This window comes from Eulemur rufifrons, chromosome 16 (genome assembly GCF_041146395.1).
Source record: "Eulemur rufifrons isolate Redbay chromosome 16, OSU_ERuf_1, whole genome shotgun sequence".
NCBI lineage: Eukaryota > Metazoa > Chordata > Mammalia > Primates > Lemuridae > Eulemur > Eulemur rufifrons.
In genome coordinates, this window is record NC_090998.1 from 21,941,264 (window position 1) to 21,968,889 (window position 27,626).

Here is a 27,626-nt window from a genome sequence, read left to right on the forward strand (position 1 = left end):
TATGAATAATTCTCAGGCTTATTTACTCCTTAGAATACTTAAATAAAAGAAAAATCTAAAGAGGGATTTTTTTTTGATGAGCTAAGGCCTATATGAAAATGGGTTTAGATAAATGAACAAGAATAAAACATTTTATGTGTACTTGACTCTGTTTCAGAATATTATCAGAAGTTAAAATTATGTGACAAATATTTTAAATAGAAACCTCCTTTTCCTTTCATTAAAAGTTTTACATAGAAATGGAATTGAATTAAAATGCTTAATTTAAAAAACTCTCTTGTAGTATTTACAACTTAATCTGACCTTGAAAAAGTTGTATTTTTTGTTCAACAAACAAAGAGAAAGTTACAGAATCATTCATTCTTATTCTATTCCAGTGAGATGGGAGGCAGGAAAGTATTTACTAATAACCGTACCACTTCCTTCATATATTTATTTATTTACATATAAATAAATGATTTTTTAATTTAAAATGTGTTCCCCAGAGAAATGCCTCTGATCATTGTTGAATGATACTATTTTTAATGTTAGAAGTTTCAAAAGAAAAATGTATTTAAGTACTGAAGGTACTCTATTAAAAAATAATAGGACAGTACAAGGAAATAAGGGCTTTGGAATCAGACAAATACAGATTAAAACACTGATGCTGCCACTTATTAGCGGTGAGACTTACTTTCTCAATCTTAATTTACTCATCTTTAAAGTGAGATGTAATATCAACCTTACAAATCTTTTTGAACATGGACTGTGTATCATATGAAAAATAGTATTTAAAACAGAGGAGACATTCAATAAATATAGCCCTTATTTATTTTACAAACTTTAAAAACAGTGTGACCCACCCATCCTCAAAAAACAAAAACAAAAAAACTCCAGCATGAGGAAAGCAGATCGCCTTCTAAGAGTTTAACTGTAAAATCTATGTAAAATGCAAAGGCTCCCAATAGAGAAATGCTCCCTGGCCAGCAATACTTAACAGTTAATCAATCAAATGTATTAATAAGTGCTTTTTTAAATATTAATAGTAGGGATGTTGATCAGCCAAAGAAACAGATAAAGAAGAGGAAATATTAGCAGCTACCATGTGAGCACTGTCTAAAGAAGTAGACCTGGCCTTCACATTTCAAGTATTTTTAACTATTTCCAATCCTTTACCAAGGTCTATTCCAAGTATATTCTAAGTATGGGAAAAGATGTGAAAGGCTGGAGTTCAGAGAGTTAGAATAGTTCTAGTTTCATTGGCAAGACCATACAGATAACCAAATTGATATATTACTATAAATAATAACCCCTGAATACTAATTTAACTCCCACTGTTCTGATTCCATGTTCTGCAAACAAGCTTCTGATTCCCATATAAAGAATCTGCAAACAGAACAGACTTGAAATATTTAAGGTCTTTGTCAAGTGATTTATCAGGGTAAATTAATAGAGAAACTTTTAATTATTTCTTGGTTTCACATGTAGCTTGACTACAAGGAGATTATGTCTTTGTTACACAAACCCTAGTATTTGTGGTCTGTGGGGGCATTATCATTCTTACTGGAATTAATACGTTGGTATTCTGATGTCTGCCTCAGCCTCATAATGCAGTCTCTTAGTGTCTGAAAACTCCAGGCAAGAGCCAGTCTCTGGGTTATTAAAACAGAAAGCAAAATCAGCTGGCCTTTCCTAAGTTAATACAATTCTATGACTTTAAGATCCATGACTTTTCTGTTGATTTTTACTAGTATTAATATCATTATGAATATCAATTATGAAAACTGAAAGTCCAAAAGGAGACATAAGATAGATAAGGTAGAGAGATAAAATATTGATACTCTTTTCAAAACTTATGCTCATTTCAATATCTAAATTAACTTTATATACAACTGGGTAAGCATTCTCTCTCTATAACATTCTATGGAGCAAAAGGTTTAGGGTCTAAAATACTGAATATAAAAGAGTCATGGTGCCAGAAGGCAACTGTTCCTAAAATATCATATATTTCATGTCTATTTCAATTTCACTGTCAGAGTGCTATAGAATGTTCTTAATGTGTTGGACTTTAAAGTATTTTTAATATATTTCAGGTAACAGATTTCTTAAAGATTTGTTAAATTACTACAATAAAAATGACAATTATGTATAAATAATAGGCTAAGTCAGAAAAAGTGAAATATGTAACAAATTACATAGAACGCAATCTGTTGGTCATATTATCCATATTTATTATGACTCATAGTACTTCTAAAGATATTGATAACAAAATCACCAATAACAGTAGATTCCTGAGTTTTTGTTCATCTACCAAAGGGTTTCATCTTGGACAGAGAAAAGTCTCTTTAATTTCATAGGCATTCAGAAGGCACCACAAATTTCCATACATTGTTCCTCTGAGATGTGTAGCTTACACTACAGGGTTTACACCACATGGCTGTGTTGCAGTGCGAGGATACCTTGGAATAATTTGAGGATCTAGGCTGGTGTATGCGCTTAAGTATTTATTCAGAGATTATTTTTGTCATTCCTATGGTTAAGTGTTAGGCTTACTAATGAACAAAACTGAGACTTCAAAGAAACTGACATGAAAAAGACAAATATAATCCAATGTGAAACTGCCTGGCAGAGCTATGATGACATAACAGTGGTCTTTAACTCTGCTTTGTGTGTGGTCAAGAAAACCTTTTGAAAGGACTGACATTTAATCCCAGGGCAAGAAGGAATCTTCCAAATCCACAACTATTTGCTGACCACCTACTACATGTAAGACACTCCAACTAATGGGAATGAAAAATGTAATTCATGGCCTGTGCTTAAAGAAACTTATGAACTGGTTGAGAAGATTTTAAATAAAAGGAAGTATAATAATGAAAGGTGACAGTTCAGTCTAAGGGCCAAATGACATTATAGTCAAGCACCTGAAGGCTTCATGAGGGCCAGAGGATTCTTGAATGCTTCACAGAATGGTTGACTAGTGGCTTGTAAGGGAAAAGAAGAACAAATGAAAGCCTTGGGATAAACGGAGAGGGAATTTAACACAGCAAGTAATGGTAAAAGCAAAGATGTAGAAATACTTGTAGAAAGTATAATATCAAGCTTCCTTTAGGAAATGGAGGAGATTGAAGAATTATAGATCAAATCCCAACTCTACTCTAGAACACTCCTGGATTTACTGAGTTACATGAACAAAATAGATAAGAAACATCCTCCCTTGTAGGAGCAACATGGTTTTACAAGGAGTTGCCTTTCCTTTCCTTTCCCCTGTAGCTTTCTGCATAATCAGGCTACTCGGGTCAATATGTGATAGTACTTTTAAAACTACTGTGGTCTTTTGCTATTGACTAAAGGCTCTCCATGTGCACTATAAACACTCCACAAGGAGGATATCCCCAAATGTGTTCAGACATGTATAGCAAATTTAAAGATATTGTAAAGGGTGTGAGACTGCAACAGAAAACTAAACCAGTGGTTCTCAACCTTTGGTTGCACATTGGAATTACCTGGAGAAGTTGTAAAAATACAGATGCCTGGGTCTCACTCCTAGAAATTCTGATGTTATTGGCTCTGGAGGGCAGACTGGGTATTAGAATTTTTTAAAGCTCTCCAGTGATTCTAATATGCAGTTAATGTTGCAAACCATTTGTGGTTGTCAGAAGAATGTCCCCTTAACCAAAGTGTCTGTGTGCTAATACCTTACATGGCAAAAAGGACTGTGCAGGTGGGATTAAGAATCCTAAAATAGGGAGATTTTTCTGAATATTTTTGGTGGTTTTAAAGTAATAATAAAGATCCTTACAAGAGGAGGAGGCAGAAGAGTCAGAGACAGAGAGACAGTGGACAATACTATCCTACTGGCTTTCAAGATGGAGGACGAGGCCATGAGCTGAGGAGGAATACAGACAGCATCTAGAAGCCAGAAAAGGCAAAGAAACAGAGTCTCCCTTAGATCCTCTAGAAGGAATGCGGCCTTGCCACACCTTGATTTTCATACTTCTGATCTCCAAAACTGTGAAGGAATACATCTATATTGTTTAAGCTACTAAATGTGTGGTAATATGTTATAGCAGCAAATGGAAACTATTAAAGAATATATCACTGATTTCAACATATTGCTTTCACAGTTGGCATTTTCTCAATCTAAAATCCTCCTATTCCAGATATATACTTGCCTTGTTCCCTCTCTTAATTCAGTTGTTTTGCTCAAATTTTATTTCCTCAGTAAGGCCTTCCTTCATCTCCCTAAACCTGAACCTCATTCCTTTTTTACTCCTTACTCTGTTTTGTTCATAGCCTTTATCACCTGACATATTTTATACGTATCTCTTTGTTTATTATCTGTCTCTCCCACTATAATACACAATCCAAGTAGGCATACTTTATTGTTGTTCATAGCTACTTGCCCAGTACTTAGACTACTTCCCGAACATAATAATCTTTTAATAAATATCTGTTAAATGAATAGCTACCAACTAAAACCAGCAGCCCTCTGACTATACTCTAGCTATGGATAGCTGCAAGATCTAATCTTATGAACAGTTATGCTTGAAGTATGTCTTACTATTATCAGAAAAAAGGAAATCCAGTTCAGTAATAACACTATCCTTCTTTTTAATAATTTCAATGTAAAGAAATTGGCAAGCCCTGTTTAATTATGTTTTTAAAGAACTTGTGAAAAATATTATAGTTCTATTTAAAATGTGTAAGTAAAAGACTACAAGTTAAGTAACTTTACAAAAAAACTCTACATAGTTAATTTATAATAGACCTATTATTAAGATATCACCTACTTACTGCCTTAAATTTAAAAAAAAAAACTCTGCTTAGGCTATGTTCGTTATAATTATTCTTGAAAATGACATGTGCAAAGTCAAAGGAATTCTGTATATGGTACAAAGTCAACGGATTCTGTATATGGTACAATATAAAATAGAAGACTCAAAATAGAGATTGCTTTCCTTATACAGTAGTCTCCTTTTAAGTTTCTTTCTTTCTCTATTTTAACCTTTGACTAGATAATCCAGAGATAAATTAAAGTCCTAGGAAGCAGTGCCTTCTACTGGCAATTCTTCTGGAAGGATAATATTATTTATCTAAGGCTTGCATTTATATATTAAAATTACAAAAAAAAAAAATCTAAAAGCAGCAAACTCAAATTGTAGTTCTTTTCGACAGTGTTGCCGTCTTACCACCATGGCTGAAGCAACTTTGCCCAACCTCAAACAAAATAAGCCACTTTTGTGAGTAGCTCATGTGAAACAATAACATTATAACCTGTACCCTTTATTCCATTGTTTAATTTTTTTCTTTTTATTAGTATATGCACTAAAACTACAATACAAGCACCTGGAACAAAAAGTATTTTTAATTTCTTGAATTCCCATGACATGCAACATGTCTTTCACTTAATAAGATTTTGTAAGTACACGTCCATTTTTGACCACTTCACTTTATGTTGCCTAGATTAATGCTAAAAATATGACTGTATGATAAAGATCTCTCCGAACTCCTCTGCATTTTCCCCCAAATATTCTGATCCTCTATGCTAAATGAGATACAATCAATTATCTGGCTACACAATTCCTAGCACATAGTTGGCACTCAATGTGGTTTTTTCTATGAATAAACTAATGTATTGAAATAGTCTCTATTTTGTGCCAGGCAAATTATTTTTATGTTATGAAAAAAGCACACAACTTAGATATAACAACCCTTAAGATTTACTTTTAAGGAAGTTATAGTTTAGATGGAAATAGAGGACATATACCCACTCATCCATTCATCCGGTAGTGGAAAAATACTTAATGAAAAACACCATGTGTCAGGTAGATAGCAACATAATTAACAAATCAAGAAAGAATACTGTAAGGACTTTTATCAATATGAATACAATGGTATATAGATAATAGAGAGATGATGCCTCACTAAAATAATCAGAGAATGCTTCCTGAAAAATACAAGAATTCAACAGGGTAATGAGGGATGAATCAGACACAGAGGGAAGAAGCTCCCAAATAGGAGAAATGAGATTCATAAATCAAAGCAATTTACAGAATGATCTAGGACAGTGAGAATAATGGTTTGGATAATGGAGTAGATTTTAGGAGTAAAGGCAGGTAAAGATAAAAGGTAAGGACCAGATTATACAGATCTGGTTAAAGTCTTACCAACTTGAATAGTTACACCAAAATGACAAAATTTATACTGAAGGCAGAGGAGAACTGATGACAGTTTGTGAGCAACAGAGTAACATAATCAAAATATTAGTTTAGGAAGAAAAATTTGCAGAAGTTAGGTAACTGATAGAAAGTTGAAGGTAAGAACTAAAGAAGAGGTATTAGCGGGTGAGATAAATTCAAAGATAAAGATATTACTTGACTGTATAATTTAGGGAACAATAGTGCTTATAAGAGAAACATATACATTAGAAAGAAGGCCAATTTGAAAGAAAATATGAAATTCGATTTTAGAAAGAAGTCTTTGTTGGTGGCAGGATTTTAAAAAAGAACTACAAATAATAGATAATCAGAAAATGCAGGACTTCTGTGGAAGTAACTAACGTAGCGTATGTAGTCTTTTAAACACAAGAAAAGAGTTAAGCAATAATTGTAATTATTTCTCACTGATTGCCTCTAAAATATTCTGAGTCAGTATTATCATTATTCTTATTTTAGAAAAGAGAAAACTAAGTTATAGAGTGGTTAAATATCTTTTGTTACACTACCTGGTCTTTGCACTATACCACACAGCAGCTCAAGAATAGAATTATCTCTTCAAGAGAAAAATGATAAGAAAATAGAGTGGAGGTCGGGGGGTGGTGGGGGAGACCTAAATTTTGCTGTCCATCCACCATTAAAAGACCAGTGGACAAAGAGGATCGAGCAAAGAAGACAGGTGAGGTGAGGTTAAAGTGATAAGAGAAGAATCATAATTACTCTTGTAACAGTTGTACAAAATTAAACATTCTGAATACTAACTTCTAAATTCTAGACCATGACGTTTATTTAACTTACGAGTTTCATTTATTGCTCTCCCAAATACTTGTTTTTTATGTTCATTCTCTCATGTTAAGTTTTAAGCATAGCAGAACACATTTTAAAAACAACGGAAAATATTTAAAAGGATGAATCTTCTTCAGGGAACATGCATATGGATATGCAAAATAAAATAAAAATTGGCAATCCAAGGAGGATATTATATTTCTGGACGTTATGTGCCTTACGTTTTTCTAGTAGCAAGAGTTATTTGATCAGGACATTTACGTTTAATTGTCTGGTTCCTTCTGTGAGAAGTCTAATCCACATTAGAAATTTAACTTCACTGTATATTAACGATTTTGTTACAATAGAATGTTACCTATCTGAGGAATCAAAACAGACCTTAAGCTTGAATGGAAAAATTTTACTTCAAATAAATGAAATAACCAACACTTCTACTTGATATATAAATAGAATTACACAAAGTTAGCATGTCACTTTATCAAAGAAAAGAATATCAGTTTCATAACTATTATCTATGAATTTCAATTATAATTATTTGTATCTTATGGTTCATGCTTTCCTTTTCCCTTGTACATGTTTTGAACATCTTTATTTTCCTAAGGTAAGAGTTAGCTTTGTGTTTACTCTGCAAGCATTCCATGTAAATTTTATAACCAAATCTGTCATATATAATATTCCGAAGTCTTTCAAAAAGAAAATTTATTTATGGTAAACATGTAGTCTTTCAAACTTTTACACCATTTTTCTTCTCTTTTCTCAATTCCTCTTTGCCATCAGTTTCTGATATAGAACATGCCAATCTCCATACTTCTCTACCCGTTGCTTCCCACATACAAAGACCTCATTCATTATATTGTTATTTAGAGGCATGAACAAGTTCATCAGGTCCTGGCATAAGATATAAATGAAAGTAGAAACACAGCTTTCATAGAAATATAAAAACAGACAACACAGAGCAATAAATAAGACTGAACTTCTCTGTAATCCTTACTATATATTTCACCAGAGTAGGGATCAACAAAATTTACCATAACATGTACATACAAAAGCAAGAATAGTTTTCGAGCTATAGCTACTTATTAAATTATTATTGTTTTGAAAGATAATCTGAGTTTATGCAAAATATTTTATTATACATTACAAAAGTTTAAACTATATCTAAAACTGTGTCATTAGAAATGTGGTCACCAACAACTTTTAAAGGGACCTTTAGCAAGGTTGTTCCCTGTGTTTATCCTGTTATATGTTTACTTTCTGAGATGTTCTCTGCATTGAGATCAAGCACTTCATTATACTATTCCTTCCTTCTGACACGAACGGCACCAGTTTTAACTTCTTCACCATCTTTTTGCCCTTCTTTTTGCTAGCATCACTGCTCTTACCAAATGGCTTCACTCAGCTTCTTCCATTCCACCAAAGTCAGAGATGGAAGACAGGATAAAAAGAGCCAAAAAAAAAAAAAAAAATGAAAAGGTACAGAGTTCCCCCAAGAAATGGTGAAAATGAAAAGGAAAAAAATGTGAAATTAAGGATAGATAAGGAAGATCAGATGGCAATATGTAGACGGTTTTATATCTGGGTTCTCTGCTGTGTTCCATTGGTCTATGCCACTATTTTTGTGTCGTGCCAGATCAATATCTCTCACCACTCACAAAAGTTAATTTTAAGATGGATAACAGATTTAAATCTAAGACATGAAGCCAAAAGACTTCTAGAAGAAAATGTTGGAAAAACTGTTCTAGATATTGGCCTAAGCAAAGAATTTATGAAGAAGACCCCAAAGGCAATCACAGCAACAAGAAAAATAAATAAATGGGACTTAATTCAATTAAAAAGCTTCTGCACAGCCAAGGAAACAATCAACAGAGCAAACAGACACTATACAGAATGGGAGAAAATAGTCACATGCTATACATCTGATAAAGGGCTAATAACCAGAATCTACAAAGAATTCAAGACAATCAGCAAGAAAAAAAATCAAACGACCCTATTAAAAAGTGGGAAAAAGACATGAACAGAATCTTTTCAAAAGAAGATAGACTAATGGCCAATAAGCATAAGAAAAAATGCTAAACATCACTAATCATCAAAGAAAGGCAAATAAAAACCACAATGAGATACCACCTAACACCAGTGAGAATGGCTTTTATCAAAAAGTCCCAAAACAGCCGATGCACGTGTGGATGCAAACAGAAAGGAACAGTTATACACTGTTGGTGAGATTGCAAACTAGTTCAACCTCTATGGAATATAGTATGGAGATTCCTCAAAGTACTGAAAGTAGACCTACCACTTGATCCAGCAATCCCACTACTGGGTATTTACCCAAAGGGAAAAAAAGTCATTTTATCAAAAAGACACTTGCACTCAAACGTTTATAGCAGCAAAATTCACAATCACACAGATGTGGAAACAACCCAAGTGTCCATCAGTACATAAGTGGATTAATAAAATGTGGTATATGTAATACCATGGAGTACTACTCAGCCATAAAAAATGGTGAACACCTTTTGTAATAACCTGGATGGAAATGGAGACCACCCTCCTAAGTGAAGTATTGCAAGAATGGAAAAACAAACACCACATGTGCTCAACCTTAAATTGGAACTAAATGATCAACACTAATGTGTAAATATGGCAGTAAAATTCAACAAAAATCAAGCAGGTAGGGGCGGGGAGGATGGGATGGGTAAATTCACACCTATAATGCACATTATCTGGGTGATGGACACACGTAACTTTGACTCAAACTGTACAAAAGTAAGTCAGGTAACAAAAATGTATGCCCATAATATTCTAAAATAAATAAATAAAAACTCTTAAATACTGGGAAAAAGAAAATAAATAAATAAATATTTTTTAAAAAACAAGATAAATAAGGAAAGACTCAGAAATACTAAGTATCTGAAAGAAATGAGTGTTTCTTTATTAGTTGGACACAGGATATTTCAGAGGTGCTTGAATTAATATATCTAAAGTAAATAACAGAATTAACTTTAAAATATCTCTTTTTGTTTTGTTTTCTAAACAAGCAAGATAAGCATTTAAAAATAGTTTATGGCAGCCAAATTTCATCCTATAATGATTTAGAATTCAAAATTCAATTCTTTCTTTGCTGCTGTCTTCTCTTACTGTTTCACTAATAATTGTAAATCATTAAACTTTTGCTCCAAAATTAGACTGTCTTATTGGCTGAAGACTACCCAGAAAATTATCTAATAAGGTTGCTTAATTATGAGTAATGTAATAGCTAGGCTATAAAGCTAAAATTTATTCAAACAAGTATATCTGCCAGCTGAAACGTCTTATCTTTATGTTTTATTATGTTATTTTAAAATTAATCCACACTTGTGCCTAAAACAGTAGCATTCCTGATAAATAAAAAGGTAGAAAGAATATTTAATTAAACTCTACTGGAATAATTCTATTAATATAATGTTCTAATACTTAGAAAAATTATTAGAGTTCATTATGATAAATCTGACAAAACTGAAGGAAAACTAGTTTAGGAGAACGTTTATGACTCCTAAATACAAAGTCACTTTCCTAAAGAAAGGAGCTAGTAAAAATGTTTTAAAAGAATTCTACATTGTTTTGAAAAAAGTTATCAAAACTTTTCTCATGGTTTATAAGAAAATATGGCAATAAGCACTTTCTACTTAGAAAACAGCCTAACTTTACCATTATTTGAATCATTAAAAATTGCAATAATTTTATTTTCTTATCTCAAAAAATGGAAACATTTATATTTGAGTTATTAAACATTTGATTACAGAATCTCTCTAATCATCAAATATACTAAATTTAACAAACCAAGTCATCTTGAAGATAACATAATAGAAATGATTAAGACTTAAATGTTGAAGAGAAATTTAAGTTGTAGGTAAACTGACCAAATGCATGAGTTTGGGAGAAAACAATGCAAATCCATAAATAACAATGTGCTGTGAATTATTTTATTCATGGATTGTTACACATTTGTCATTAATCACAAACAGAAAAAAAGTTTAACCTTTAGCTATCCACAGGTTAAAAAAGTCAAAGCCCTTTTGTTCTAATTATCTATCCATTACTTGAAATAATCGAGCATTAAGATCTGTGATTTTAGAACTTATTATTTATAGTTAGAGAGAGTATACTTTTTAAGGAAATAAAAAGCTTTTTCCATTTGAGCATGGGTTTTGCCTTTCTGACAGCTCTAAGTCCACAGGATGTGGAGGGATGATTTAAATTTTACATCAAAATTGTGACTACACTAGACTTTTTCCCCTTCTCAAGGGAGGCATTGTTCTTGCCTTTCCATAACCAGGCGTGACAGCGCCAGACTGGAGTCATACGGCTGGTCTCTGAGTCAGCGTGAAAGTGCTCACCTCCTGAGTTTCCCCAGATGCTCGGCTCCTCGTGTGTCTGAAAGCTGAGTACAGAGTAGCCACAGACCCCATTTCTGGGGACAGACAGAGGATTGGAAGGAAGAATCTAGGGATCACTAAAAACTCTCTCCTGTAATATATGTTGTAAAAAAATCTTTTATTAATAATATAAAGTATCAAAAATATAAAAAAGATCTTAAGCCCTGTATTTAATGTACGTACCCATTTTTTCTGACCTGAAAGTTCAGAAAATTGATTAACAAATTGATTAACAAGGAATTGTATGCTTTTGTGTTCAGGAAATAAAGTATAAAATCAGAAGAAGCCTTCTGGTTTTTTCTGAGACATGTGATGGCCACATGTATAAATTTCAGATCATAAACAGCAAGATAGACACTGAACAAATATTATATGCAATGTTTATCTAGTCTCAAAATCTCTAATAAGATATCTTTTAAAACTATCTGTAGAATCCTTGCAACAGGGACAATCTTTTCTGCTCTCTATCAGAATAATTGCTAGTGTAAAAGAAATTAATTCAGTTTATATTGCTCTATCCTTGAATGAATCTGTCAGGGAAGTTTGGAAGGTACCTGTATCTTGTGTAAATATGCAACCATGTGTGTCTGGGGAGAAAAAGGTGGGGAGAGAAAGAGAGGAAGAAAAAATAAAGAAAGAGGAGGAGAAGGAAGAGGAGAAGGAGGACTAGGAAGAGAGAGAAAATATACTATCTAATGATATGTTAATGGTATTAATATTCTTTTCTTTTTTTATTCAATCCTATTAAGGATTGGACCACATCACCTTAATTTAAACATAATCTGATGATAACAACTTTCATTGACTATATAATTCAAAACTATTTGGCTGAAATTTTTGTGTATAATAAAGGAAAAAATAAAGTAGCAGCAAAAACTCCTCCCAGTTTAACCCATGAAAAGGAAAGCTAAATGATATGTAATTCCTAAATATTACTACTACAGTGAGTAGTACTAATCTCTTAATAATTCCAGTCAATTTTTTATGGTATCCTCATGAGAATATATTAATGTCTACATATATTCACAAATGCATGTATATGTGGGTACTTTTATAGTAACTTATAAAAATAGTTCACCATATTCATCATATTGATAGTGAAAGAAGATGGATTTTTTTTATGAACATCACTGATTAGGTGAGGTGCATATGCAAAAAAGTTAGTTTTGAGTAAAAAAAAAATCTATTTAGGATTAACGACATTAAATCCTCTGTAAAAATATCATTTCACTTGTTTTAATGACTTGGTCATTTTGACCCTTTCAGGACTTCATAGTTCTATAATGGTAGAAATGCAAATAGGAAATAAAACTTTATTTTCCAAAATAATTATCTTTAAGTACTCATTTTGAGCCTCTTTCCCTATCTCCTTATCTGAGCTTCCTCTTAAAGTGCCCATCCCCACTCCTGCTCACTCCCTTCCCACATTACTAAGTCTAAATAAATACCAAATTATTCCATAATCAAAAGTGACTTATTCTTAGCATGGTGTATGTCTTGAAATAAAATCTGTGGCATGTTTAATTTATTTAAGATCTAATAATGATGACAAAAATAATTAAGTAACCAGTCTAGTTTTAACTTCTTTTGTTTTCAAAGGTCATTGTGAAATCAAGCAAGTTAAGCTGTCTAAAGCAAACCTCTAGAGAATGTTTTCCCCTCTAGCAGAAATGAGCAAGGAGGCTCACAGCTAACAGGAACACTGAACATCAGCATCAGATTTGTTGAGAACTGTCTAAGTAGTCCAATGAAGAGCAATATTATGACCCCCTACCCTCTCTGGAATCCAAATAACCCTGACAAAGGGTAGTTTATACATTGCTAAATTCTAGTCAATTTAGGGGGATCACTTTTTCTTTTCACACCCCATGTAGACTTCATTGCAGCCTGTTTCTACAGCAGCTGTTGAAAAATGTACAAAGTAGAAAATATTTGTTATATTCAAAATAGACAGCAAGGAACATATACACAGTGCACAAATCTTTCCTAGAACAACAGCTTCTGATGTGAGAGATGGGCATACTAGACAAACATAAATTTTCTCAACTTCACGGAAAAAATGAAGAATTTGTCATCATAATCATGAAAAGTCCAAAAGTAAGGGTGCAGTGCCAAAGACAATGAGCATCTATCAACCCAAACTCCAAAACAGCGGGATGCAGCTATGGTTGATGTTATAAGAATACTGAGCCTCTTCATTGGCTCCTTTCATGCCAAAGCTCCTTTGCTTGGATGAATATGAATTAAATCCATAAGCTTTCATATTTTTCTAGCTTGACCTCTAAACTCATTTTATGTCTTAACTGTTTATCTTCTTTCACCATTAATCTTTCTGGTTTTAGCACATTCCCTGTTGTTTTTAGAAAAAAAAAAGTTTAAAAGCATGGTTCATACTGCCACTGTGGACAAGTTAAGAATGTTAGCTCTTTTCTATAAATGGGTAGGAACAGTTCAGTAGTAACTGAAAGGCTACCAGTTTCCTGCTCGTGAAATAAAAATTCAAAGGGTATGGCATATTCTGTAGAGAAGAAAATCATCAAACTCGTGCAAAGGTATGACAAGTATAAACACACAAAAAGATCTCAGTACAAGGTTTGCACTAGTTTTTAAACACGGCTAACAGTAATGTCACTATTAAGTTCGTATTTGTTTACATTTTAAAAGTATGTCATATAGATAAACCTTTTGAAATAAATAGCTTTTGTACATGCTTTCTCTTTTCAATTGGTTCTAAGGCTTAGCACACACAATGTAGCTATTTTCTAAAATGCTGTCACTATAACAGAAATATCTAATTTGAGATTATAATTTCAGATGCTGATATAAGTGAAATCATTCCCATTGTTTTTTAAAGCATAGCTGATAAGAAATTTTACTGTTTAACACAATCAATTTGCCCATATCACCACAAAATCTGTCAGTACAAAAATTAAACATCTTAAAGGTGTTCACTTCACAAATCTGTAAAAGAAAAACTATTCAAACAAAAGCAAAACCTGCAAGCTGGAATCTTGCACTTCGATACGGTGTTTACCATTTACCATTTTATAGGTACTCTGTCTGCCATCTTTTCTCCTGTTCTCTACTGTTTTCCCCAAAGCTTAACAAAGGCCCAGCTGTATAAACCAGTCCTGTCAAAGAACATAGTTAAGGGATGGATAAAACAGGGAGGGGTGTCTAACATGCTGACCACTGTCTGAGCTTATGAGAATAAAGAAGCCTTGATGGAGAAAAGTAATCACCCATTCCTGTTTTCTTTTTTTTTTTAACCTCATTACCACATGCTAGAACATTTTTTTTCCACTACCCAAACACCCCCATTCCTAACCCCCACAACTGAAAGAACTTTGTGTTCCAAAAGGAACTGAATTCTCCCCAACCACTCCTTCCCTCCTCCTTTTTTTTTTTTTTTTTTTTGTTATTGTTGTTGTTTTTTGGACTTGTTTTGTTGCTGGCAAGCTTATGGAGGCACCATCACTTACAGACTTCTTAAAATACTGGTTTCCTCTCCATGACACCATCCACACACAGTTCCCTGAAATCATTTTTAATGGATGTATTAAACTTGCTTTGGATTACTTTTTACCAAAATATTATCAACAGCTTTTGATTTCAAGATAGTTATTTATGCTAAGGACGCTAGAAAATGATACATTACTTTAAAAGATAGTAAAGCATATATAATTAAGGTAGAATGAGTGCTGAAATCTAGGGTATATATCTTGCATTTTAAAGAATGTTGTTTGTCGTACAATACGTATTTCAAACGGAGCTGGCTAAGTGCACACTCAGACTGTGTAGCAACTGTGAGATGATTCTGAAATTTAAAGGAAAGTTTAGGCTGAGCTAATTAATCCTTTCAAAATCCTAGTTCTCATGTGTCCAAAAACATCAAACCATGGGGAAGATTTTCCAGAGATTTAAATACGCATTTCCTATTTTCAAGTTTGTCATTCTTGCACACTATGTTGACATTATTTATAAAGGAATGAAGCCAAATCCCCACAAAGATAGCTACCATAACCACATTGGTTAAAGAGTCAGCGAAACATATTAAATACCCAAGGAAATCCCTGGGCAAGAGCCACCAGACCTATATGGAGAGAGCTGTATCATCTGTAAAGTTAGTTCTATTTCAGGATGTCCTTTGAGGTTGGGACAAATATTTGAACATTATTAAATCCTCTATTTATCCAAAGACTGCTGCAGCTGCAGTGCAAGGCTTCACACTCTCCTGTCAATGACCTAAAGGGATTATCCTTTTCTAGATTGGGGTAAAATGGGATTCCTTCTCCAATCTGTGTACTTTTCTATTCAACATGAAATGTATATTTATAATACAAAACATAGTCTCCTTGGTGTAAACTATCACCCATAGCTGCTTTAGAGTCTACCTCTTCCCACATTGATGGCTGGTGTAGGTACAATAGCCACAGCCGCTCATATTCCAGCTTGCTTCATGTGGTAGTCTACTTTCAGAAATAATTAATTACCCTCAGATATTTGGCTTTTATGCAACAAACTGAACATACCAAAATGTATCAAAAACGATACCTGCCAATGTCATATTGAAATCATAATACAGAATTTAAATACAGAGGGAAAAAAACAAAAATCTACTACATTGCAAAAGAAAGCCATATTTAAAAACTCACTTCTTTACCATCATGAACTTCTCATCTTGCCTTTCCTGAAAATACGTAACTGTCCAGAAATACATGTAGATGATCTATCCAATATTTAGAAAACCCAGCAATATATTATTTTGAAAAATAAAACTAAACTACTAAAGATAGCACCATTCTGTGACATCTTAAGAAATACTACGTAAAATGATTATTAAATATAAACCAAATTTCCTCAATTTAAATATATTTCCCAAAGAGAATATTTGTTTATATTGCAGCATGTCTCTTTTACATAAATGGTATCAGAATCTTAAATCTGCTTAAACTTGCTCTGTTTTCTTCCATCTCTTTGCATCCTTGCTGTTTTAAATGACTTACTAATAAAAACCTATAATGATTCAAATCTCTCTGGAAATGTGTTTTAAAAGAATGTGTACCTTTTGTTCTTTATGTTTCCTTTCAAAGAGCAGTAAGAACAACAGTATTGTGAGAGAAAGCTAAAGATATTTTCTAGGACATATCTATACACTTTAGTTTCAGAGAGGTATGAATGACTCTCACTGTTTACACTGCACTGATATGTACCAGTCACTGTGCTAGATGCTTTATATGTATTATTTCTGGTCATCAAAACAACTCTCTATTGAACAATAAACATAAATGTAAGAGCTAAAACTATACACTATTTAGAAGGAAACACAGAAGTGTATCTTCATAACCTTGGATTAGGCAATGGCTTGTTAGATTCAGTGGCAAAAACACAGGTGACAAAAACACTAGATAAATTAGACTTCATCAAAATTGAAAACTTCTGTGCTGAATATGATAATAACAAGAAAGTGAAAGGACAACCCAAAGAATAGAAGGACATACTTTCAAATCATATATCTGCCAAGGGACTTATATACAGAATATATAGATTTTAGAATTCTGAAATTCACATACATACACACACAAACTATTGTACAATTCTTACAATGAAAAGAAAAATAATCCATTTTAAAAATGGGCAAAGGAACCAAATAGACATTTCTCCAAAGAAGATAAATAAATGGTCAATAAGCACATAAGAAGATGCTCAAAATCATTAGTAATTAAGGAAATACAAACCAAAACCACAATTAGATGCCATTTCAAATCCACTAGAATGGATAAAATAAAAAAGACAGACAATAACAAATGTTGGAGAAGATGCGGAGAAATTCGAACCATCAAAGATTACTGTTAAGAATATAAAATTATGCAGCCACTTAAGAAAACAGTGCACAGTTTCTAAAGAGTTACCATACAACCTAGCAATTCCCCTCCTAAGTAAATATCCAAGAGAAATGAAAACATATGTACGTGAAAAAACTTGTACACAAAAGTGCACAATAGCATTATTCATAATAGCCAAAAAAGTAGAAACAACCCAAATATCTATTAAATGATGAATGGAAAAACAAAATGTGACATATCCATACAATGGAATATTATTTGATAATAAAAAGTAATGAAGTACTGATAGATCTACAATATAGATGAACCTTGAAAACATTTTGCTAAGTGAAAGAAGCCATTCACTAAGGACTATATACTGTATGATTCCATTTATATGAAATGTCCAGGATAGGCGAATTAATATATTGAGAAAGTAGATTGGTGGTTGTCTAGGGTAGTGTGCATGTGTATGGGGGCAGGAGGATGGGGAATAACTGCTAATGGGCACCAGATGTCTTTTAGAGTGATGCAAATATTCTAAAAAATTAGATTGTGGTGATGGCTGCACAATTCTGAATATATTAAAACCACTGAACTGTTCACTAAATGAGTAAATTTTACGGGATGTGAATTATATTTTAATAAAGCAATATATTTTTTAAAAACTACAAAACAGACATTATCGGCTCCATTTTTCCTATAGAGACTGGCTCAGCGATGTCACGTAAGTTAATAAAAATCTCACTGTCAGAAAGTGGCCAGACTAGAATTTGGGGCTATACCTGCTCCAGATATTATCACATTTTCATTAATAATTACAATTCAAATAAAATTGACATTTCTCCAAAGAAGCAGAAATATATTTCCCATTTCTACATGTTTGTTTGAATGCAAGCTTTTATTGAAACTGTTATTAGACCCACGCTAGGTAAATGTTCTTGTTTCTTCTCCTAAATTTTCTTTTTTTTCTTAAGTTCTTTTATTTTTTAAAGCACCCTCTGTGCAACATCATCTTCTTACACCTATGATAAGCAAATATTTGATGATTGGTCTAAAAGAAAACACTGTACAGATTTATAATTCATTCCTAATGCTTACATACAGCAGACAATATCCTGTTCCCCCATATGTTCCCAATGGTAGATTATCAATTTTTATTACAATTCTTAATAATTTCTTCATTTAAATGTTTAGAAAAGGTAATACAGGTTATCTTACTGTCCATTTGTTCAGTCTCAAGCTGTTTTTCCCAGCCTTTCATTCTTATTAACAAAGGTAAAATTACAGGAAGGTAACTTAACTTTCAGTTTATCGGAGGAAACTTATCAAGGAATCACAGGCTTTGTAAATAATTTCTGGGACAATCTCCACAATAATTATTATTAGCTGTTAATCTGTGTTTCTTCCATTTCCAGAGCTCCATATTAATTCATTTTATATGAAATCAACTATTGTTGGTACTACTCTTACAAACATTTTAAAAAATGTTTCAGAGGGGAAGCAAAATGGATAAGCCGACTGTTTTAAAATTTTTTCATAGTAGTTTGTCTACAAATACATTTCCACCATTATAAAAGTAGAACACAAACCTCAATTATTAATATCCCATGATATGTTCCATGATGTTTTTCACTTATGATAGTAGTTTGAATTAATTAAGGGTAATTCAAATAGGCTTAATTAAATAGACATTGATTTGCCAGGACACGTAATTTTAAACCAATTTGGAACTCAGGATTTCCTTGAGGTACATCTTTCTACAAGTGTTTCAATTTTTATTCCCTTAAAAATAATTTAAACTCTATCATGGTAGAGGAGAAAAAAATGAATTAGAGGGAAGAGACACAGACATTTGGGTGATAACAATAACTACAAAATATGTTAATGTGAGTAGTAAAGCAAAAGAGTTTATTGATTCCCAGGGACCCAGATATTAAAAATATCAATTATTATTCTCATTACTAATTAAACGAATTGTTTTTAAAATCTGTGCTAGTAGTTCACATTTATTCATTTTTATCTCCCTTCAAATGTTCCTTAATTTTTGTGCAGCATGTAAGTAAGCTACTTGCAAATTCTAGATTTAAATACAAAATCTCATATTTCAGGCCTTCATAAACATTACAGAAACCCATCTAATAAACTTTTAACCATATGAAACTTTTTAACCAAAACTAAATTGAGTTTATTATTGGACTGTAAACTCTTTGAGACACAAACAATATTATTCATTTTTCAATCTAATGTAAGATCTAACATACAGCATAAAAAATCAAAGTAGAGGCATGAAGGTAATATTTAAAAGCATGAGCTACGATTAGACAAATGTGGTCAGGGTCTTAGCTATGCTCTTTCCCAGCCCTGTGACCTTTCCTATGTTACCTAACCTCTCTGTTTGCCCATTATAGGAAATATAAATAGTACATTACTTATGAATTTCAAGGGAAGTAAATGAGTACATATAAAAGCATGTAGCACTGTACTAAACACTACACATACTTAATAAATGCTATATATTATTATTATTTGAAATTTAACTGAATCTCATTTAAACCGCTCAGATGTAAAGCATAGTTAAGGTTAGGATGGAACACAATCTAATTAGCTATGAGAAGCCATCTGTGGTTTTTTTTTTTTTTTTTTTTTTTTTTTGAGACAGAGTCTCGCTTTGTTGCCCGGGCTAGAGTGAGTGCCCTGGTGTCAGCCTAGCTCACAGCAACCTCAAACTCCTGGGCTTAAGCGATCCTACTGCCTCAGCCTCCCGAGTAGCTGGGACTACAGGCATGCGCCACTATGCCCGGCTAATTTTTTTCTATATATATTTTAGTTGGCCAGATAATTTCTTTCTATTTTTTTTTTAGTAGAGACGGGGTCTCGCTCTTGCTCAGGCTGGTCTCAAACTCCTGACCTTGAGCGATCCACCCGCCTCGGCCTCCCAGAGTGCTAGGATTAAAGGCGTGAGCCACCGCGCCCGGCCGATCTGTGTTTAATATAGTTGGACCTTTCAAAAAAAGTCAAGAGTTATTTTAATATTTCTATACAGTCAAAATTTGTATTTTTGAATTAAAAAAAATAAGTCTTAGAACTGATGGTGCAAAGTCAAGATTTCTGAATCTTGCTTAAAAAAAATTGAGTAAATAAGTTCTGCTATCTGGCTCTCCAGATTTTGGACCTTCAAATAATTTTAATTTCAAACTAAGTTAAAAGAAATCACTCTCGAGTGACGTCGAGATCTATGCTAGTAGTCTTCCTACTACCAATGTATCAAAGCTTCATCCCATTGCTAGGAATTGAGAATATGGTTTTTGCTACATGACATTTATTTCCAAACAACATATATAAAATAGATTCCCACCATCTGCTTCTTTAGGAGAAGCTGAATCCCCTTAGGATAAAGAATAGGACATGTTATTGTAAGATTCAGTCATTGTGAAAGTTTCATTAGAAACTGCTATTCACTTAAACGGTTTCCCCATTCTACGTGTAGGATTTAAGACTTCTGGATGAAGAAATGGGTTTGTATTGTAAAAAAATAAATGTAGGACACAGGTGTATTGTATCTCTGGGCTTACTGCACTGGCATTGTAAGAAAATCAAAAACTCTAAGATTGATACCTAGCATTTTGAAGGGCGATCTGAGAACCATGAGTCTAAACCCAAAAAAGGATGATTTTTGACCAGAAAATTCAAGCTATCACAAAAGATAATAATGAAAAAAAAAAACCTATTAAGAATTTTTGTTTCAATCTATGTAATTATTTAGCTACAAAAACAATTGATTCACACTATTTTCCTGTACATTATCATCGATAATTTTGGCCATAGCCATTTCCAAAATGACCATGTTGTTCACCTAAAAAACGTTTTATACCTCAAATAAAATGTATTAAAACAAAGGAATATAACCACAAACACTCCAAGAGAAAACAATTGAACTGGAATGGTCCATCAATCATTTGGCAAAAGAAAATCAATAGAAAATGTGCAGTTCCAGGTAGATTTCTGCTGGCTCTCACCAAAAAGCAGACTGAAATAATAGCTACTTCAAAATGGAGTGATGTTGTGATGGTTTAAACAACACCAATTACTTGATATATGAACTACATCTCTCAGTTCATGGAGTATTTAGAAACTATTCAGAATTAATAAGTACTGCTGTACTGTCAAGAAATGTAGACCCTCATTCATATCTTGGAGATAATGTGGATAAATACAAGAAACAGTAAAGAACTATAATCCAAGGGAAATTAATACTTCAATGTTAGCAATATTGTTTTAATTGCAGACATTGGGTAAAATATGTTTTATAATAAATAACAAATGTAGCCTTTCTGTTTGATGGAAACCCACAGAGCATTATCAAGGAATGTATTATTAGAATTCCCAATTCAGTATTAATATAGGCATCGACCCAGGAGCCACCACTAAAGTTTAGGTTTAAAACATTTTTACCAAGTTGTGATTTTTCCCTAAGGAATTTCTGTCAGGGCTTTTTAATATCTAAAAAAAAGTCTTAACCTTTAAAATTTTATACATGAATCTTTTGTGGTATATATGGCATACACAGCTCACTATATAGAGCTAAGAAAATTGGTGAAAAATAACCATGCTGTGGCAGAGTATTTTTGTTTCTATTTTGTATGGTTTTAGAGGACAGAACCTGAACTATTCATTCATTCATTTAATATTTATTGAATATCTATGTCTACTATGTGCCAGGTGCTCTATCTTGTGAAGGCTAGCATATAAACAGATAGTTGTAATGCTATAAAATATAAAATATACTTACAAATAGAAATGAGAGAATAAAAGGAATTAAAAGCAGAGTTGGCCGGGCGCGGTGGCTCACGCCTGTAATCCTAGCTCTCTGGGAGGCCGAGGTGGGCGGATCGTTTGAGCTCAGGAGTTCGAGACCAGCCTGAGCAAGAGCGAGACCCCATCTCTACTAAAAATAGAAAGAATTATATGGACAGCTAAAAATATATATATAGAAAAAATTAGCCGGGCATGGTGGTGCATGCCTGTAGTCCCAGCTACTCGGGAGGCTGAGACAGGAGGATCGCTTGAGCCCAGGAGTTTGAGGTTGCTGTGAGCTAGACTGACGCCACGGCACTCACTCTAGCCCGGGCAACAGAGTGAGACTCTGTCTCAAAAAAAAAAAAAAAAAAAAAAAAAAAGCAGAGTTGAGACAAGGTAAATTAAGGCTCAGTACTAAAAAAAAACCTTCCAACACTCAAAGCCAACCAAAAATGGTATTGCTTTATAAGGTAATGTGCTCAGTAACATTTTAAGTATCCAAATAGGAGACAGATCAGAAATGCCATACAGAGGACTCATGCATGGCTCCAAAAGGTTGGACTAGTAGACCTTTAATGGTTCCTTTTTATGCTAAGGTTTTATTCTTCCTTTTTGAAAAATAGGTATGATTTGCTAATATTTTTATTATATTACATATTATGATGAGCAACAGAATTTAATTGGTCTAAGGCAAAAAAGTACAAAATGTCATAAAATGGAAATTGTTATAGTCTAAATAAGAAGTTTTAAGAGAACCAATCAATTGGACATCTATGTAATTATGGATAATTCTTCACAATATGGTAATTGACATGAATATTTTATAAATTGCACAGTATATTTTCCTTCATTTTTAAAGATAAGACTACAAAAGCTAGTGATAGTTCATATGAGTTATATTCTAAGACTGGTGGTAGACTTGAAATGTTTAATCTTTCCTCATTCTTCCTCTAAGCCTTAGCATGCATTTATATACAACATAAATATAGACAGATATATGATAATATTACATGCATGTTTTGCCTACTAACAATACAACTCTAGTATTTTCCTTAACTCTCTGTTTTTCCATTTCCTAATGAACTTTTAAAGTCTTTTATCTGGAATTTTTTTTCTCTACTCAAAATATTTTAAAGGATATGGTTCCTAGAGATTTCTAATTTGGGGTAAAAAGAGCATACAATTTTAGCATCCTCTCTTTTCTCCCTCTTAGTGTCATGTACCCTTCTACCACAAAGAAAGGACTGATATTAAGTCTTATTAGTAGTTAAAATACCTGAGGCTGATTATCATCAAAAGTTTAGGACCAACTAAAAAATGAGGTTAAAAATTTTACTAGATAAGTCATTTCAAGTAATGACTCTGGTTCTTTATTTGCTGACTACATTTCTAGCTATAAGAAAGAACAAACCTGGCAAATATTTTACCTACCTATATGTCAAGGATGTATGTATTTAAAAAAATGCTTCCTAAATTCTCCGTTTCTACCGTTTTGCCAATGTCGACATTATACAAAAATATTAAACTAAACATCAGGATGCTCACAGAAAGTCACAAAAACACAGAGACTGAAAGGTACTCAATAGGTATTATAAATGAGTAAAGAAGATGATTGTGCAAATTCCTGCACTGTGTGTGTGGAGGGGGGTGTAAGTGACAAGCAGATTGCAGAAACCGGAGCATGTGCTCAGACTAGAATGGTTCCTGTGACCTCCCTCAGGCTCACAGTTTTCAGGTGAGCTTGCTAGTTTAATGTAGCCAATACATCTAATTATAAGGAAAAACCAAAAATCTAGATTTTTATGAGAAATCTCCAGATTTTTAATGTGAGTATGATAAAAAAAAAAAAAAAAAAAAAAAAAAACAAGAAATACCCACAGCCAGTCTATCAGTTTGTGACCTTTGGTTTAATGTGAATCTAACAGTAACAAAATATTTGAAATTATGACTATCACAGAATATCACAGTATTTGTTGTCACTTTACCCATAGTTCCCCTTCATTTAAACGTGGTAATAAAATGTAGCTAATATTTCTATAGCACCTAACATATCGCACTGAGATATATCTCCATATCTATTGATCTACTTATATACATACCTACCTGATCTTTGTAATAACCCTTCAAGTAGACACTATTCCTTCCCTATTTCACGGCTGAGGGAGCCAAGGAATGAGGGTCAGAGGACACCAAAGAACAGAGGTGAAGTGACTTTGCCTAAAGTCCACAGCTAAAAGGTAACAGGGAAAGATTCAATCCTGAGCCTCTAGCAACAAGGGGAATGCATTTAACCACTACACTGCTTCTACTGGAGATTTCCTCTGATGGGTTAAATACAGAAATTATCTTTTACAAAAAACAAACCTAGCAAAAGAATGGCATATCTTCTGGCAAATATATTTGTACCACCTATGAATGAATAAGACAGTCTGGAAAATATAATTCAGACTTCAAAATAGTGAGACTTTTGGATAATTTGGATGCTTTGGTATAATGTTTGACACTGAAATTGTCCTGGAAAATCCTGTACACATGATTAGTAGACTCTGTTATATATCCCACCTATTTTCTGTACCCCTATTGCCAAACATTAGCATGTATTTAATCAGCACGATTGCCATACAAATTAGATACAAGTAGATACAAGTAGAACTACCATTTGATCCAGCAATCCCATTACTGAGCATCTACCCAAAGGAAAAAAAAGACATTCTATAAAAAAGACATCTGCACTAGAATGTTTATAGCAGCATAATTCACAATTGCAAAGACGTGGAAACAACCCAAGTGCCCATCAATACATGAGTGGATTAATAAAATGTGGTATATACCATGGAGTTCTACTCAGCCACAAAAAACAATGGCGATCTAGCACCTCTTCTATTATCCGGGATAGAGCTGGTGCCCATTCTACTAAGCAAAGTATCATAGGAATGGAAAAAGAAGCACCACATGTACTCACCATCAAATTGGTATTACCTGATCAACACTTACGTTCACATATAGTAGTAACATTCATTGGGTGTCAGGGAGTTGGGGGGGGGGAAGGAGGGAATGGGTATATTCACACCTAATCGGTGCAGTGCACACCATCTGGGGGATGGACACGCTTGAAGCTTTGACTCAGGTGGGGCAGAGGCAATGTATGTTACCTAAACATTTGTACCCCTGTGATATGCTGAAATAAAAAAAGAATAATAAAATAAAATAAAATCACTCTGCAAAAGCAATAGAAAAGAATGTTTTTAGTGATTTGCCTTTTGTTTAATTTTAATTTATCTGAAATACTTCCTAATTATGAGATGACTGTCTTTCACTTAGAGATGACCCTTGGTGTATTTCAAGCAAGAGATAAACTCTAAGACTGCCTAGTCTAGTCTTTAAAGAATCTGGTAGCCTAGATAGATAATTCCCTAGATTAGTAACAGACTAGTTCTAAGACAAAATTCCCAGCATGGACTAATGACCTTTCTGCTTCTGCCATCTTATTTCCCATTTTGATTTATGTCTGAGTTGAGTATAGGAACACAACTTTTATGCAGATTACATATAAATTGGAAGTAGACACTTCTTTACATTTTTTCCATGAATATTCTCGTGAAGACCAAAAAGAAAATGACAAGAATGCCACTGGCTTGATCCATGGACCTATTCCTTATGCGATATGCCTGCCAAAATCTTCAACTGGAAGAAAAGAAGTATGTCAGTAAAGAGAATCTGAAAAATCTTACCTAGTCCTAAATTTTCCATTGTAACTTTATTTGAGGGCCTCAAAATAGGCATTTTGTCCAATAATAAGTATGTATAATAGTATGATTCAAATCAAAAGTATCCTGTTCATTAAGGTAAGGTCTGTAAACAATGTTGATAATGACTAATAACAGGTATTATGAAAAGGGTATATAAAATGTTTTAATGGATAACTAGGTAGAGCTATTACTTAGACTGGTGACTTTATGAGAATAGAGACCACATATATTATCTTCATTTTTATGTATTTCGGCTAACACAGTGTCTGATCTATAAAATATTTGTTAAGTTAACTGTCCAAATATCTAAAATAATTATTCCATCTATGTAGTTGAGACAATTACTGGAACATAATCCACCTAATACACTCTTTCAAAGGGAATCTAAGTTAGAACAGGCTCTGTGCTGCCAAGGAAGCCTAATAAAGACGTACAAAATAATCAACAGGAGCAGTGCATCAATCAAAGGAGGTCTGATCATGATTAAATAAGAGCATTTTAAAAACCTCAAATTTCCGTTCATAAGTAGAATTTAAAGCAGCTGTTCAGCACTAACACAATGTCTGCCCTAAGAAAGGCAAATCATGGCAGCAGCAAAACTATTACTCTAAGACCTCAAAGTTGATATGACCTTTAAAAAAATGTAAAAAATCCAAAGGGACAATTTTACATTTTCATATCGCACTGCAGACAAAAAGAATTTGGTATTCCAATGTTGGGGCCTCTGTTTTTAAACATGAAGCTGAGGTGTTTCCCTTAGAAGCAAAGGTCTTGGGGGACATGTCTGTCACAGCAGTTATTTTCTGTTTCACTTGTTGGCAAACTTACATTTCAAAACAACAACAAAAATGAGCCTCCCCAGCTCCCTGTAAACCAAGGAGGTAGAAACAAAAAATATTTCAAAGCAAGAAAGCAAACAGACTGTGAGGACTGAAACTCAGACCAAAGGCATCTGCTCTCCAACTCACACTCCCCACAACCACCCAGCCTTCTTACAATCTTACAGATTTTCCTAAGAGATGTTGCCATTTTAGCTTTGTTTTTCCCTAAGTTCTGGCAATACCCATCACTGCAGGCAAGGCAGCAAAGCCACTAGCAGAATCCAAACCGGAAAACAGAAAAGCTGTTCTGTCTTTTCTTCCCTGCCACTCCATTACTAATTTATTTTTTTCAAAGTAAAACTCCCTCATTCTGTCCAAAATGGCAATCACTAACTTCCAGCATATAACAATTATTTCATTAAGTGCAAATAATACAGAAATGATTATAGTCTGCAGGGTTAAAGATGAACTAGTCGAAATACTGGATAATTTCCCCCTGGGCTCCCACTTTTTTCAGAGACTAATAATACTGTAAACCAGCTAGTGTGTTCCTCCTTAAAAAAAGACCAAAGCAATCTTTGTTTCCACTCTTTTCTAGTATACCTCCTCCTGAATCCCACCCAATGTGGTGGTTGCCAACACGCCTTCCTGTTCAGTCTTGATAAAAAGAAAGAAAGAAAGAACGAAACAAAACAAAAAAATAAGAAAGAATAAAATGTCTAATGTCATGCAGCCATTGATTATCAATATATCATTTAGAATACAAGAATATTACTAAGATTCTTTTGAAATTCAACTCACACACAGTGCGTATATTTTCTTCCCGTTTAAATTTAGAATTAACAGCCCACAAAATAAACCCAGGGTTTTGTGTCAAGGAAAATATCTCTACTTGTGAGAGTACAAAGAGAAGAACAGGAAATCCGCCCGCATTCATGGGTCACTTGTGCCTTACAAATATTTCTCTCTATGATTTACTATATTTTGCTTCACATGCATACTCAAAGTTGAAACCAGTCTTTAAATGATAATATTACAGAGA

At 33.3% G+C, this 27,626-nt stretch overlaps 1 protein-coding gene across 7 annotated transcripts in view; it reads right to left on the minus strand.

Moving 5' to 3' along the window:
* The window catches only part of SOX5 (SRY-box transcription factor 5), a 1,007,084-nt gene that overhangs the window by 376,635 nt on the left and 602,823 nt on the right, over window positions 1-27,626 (minus strand). The gene's annotated exons all lie outside the window — the stretch shown is intronic.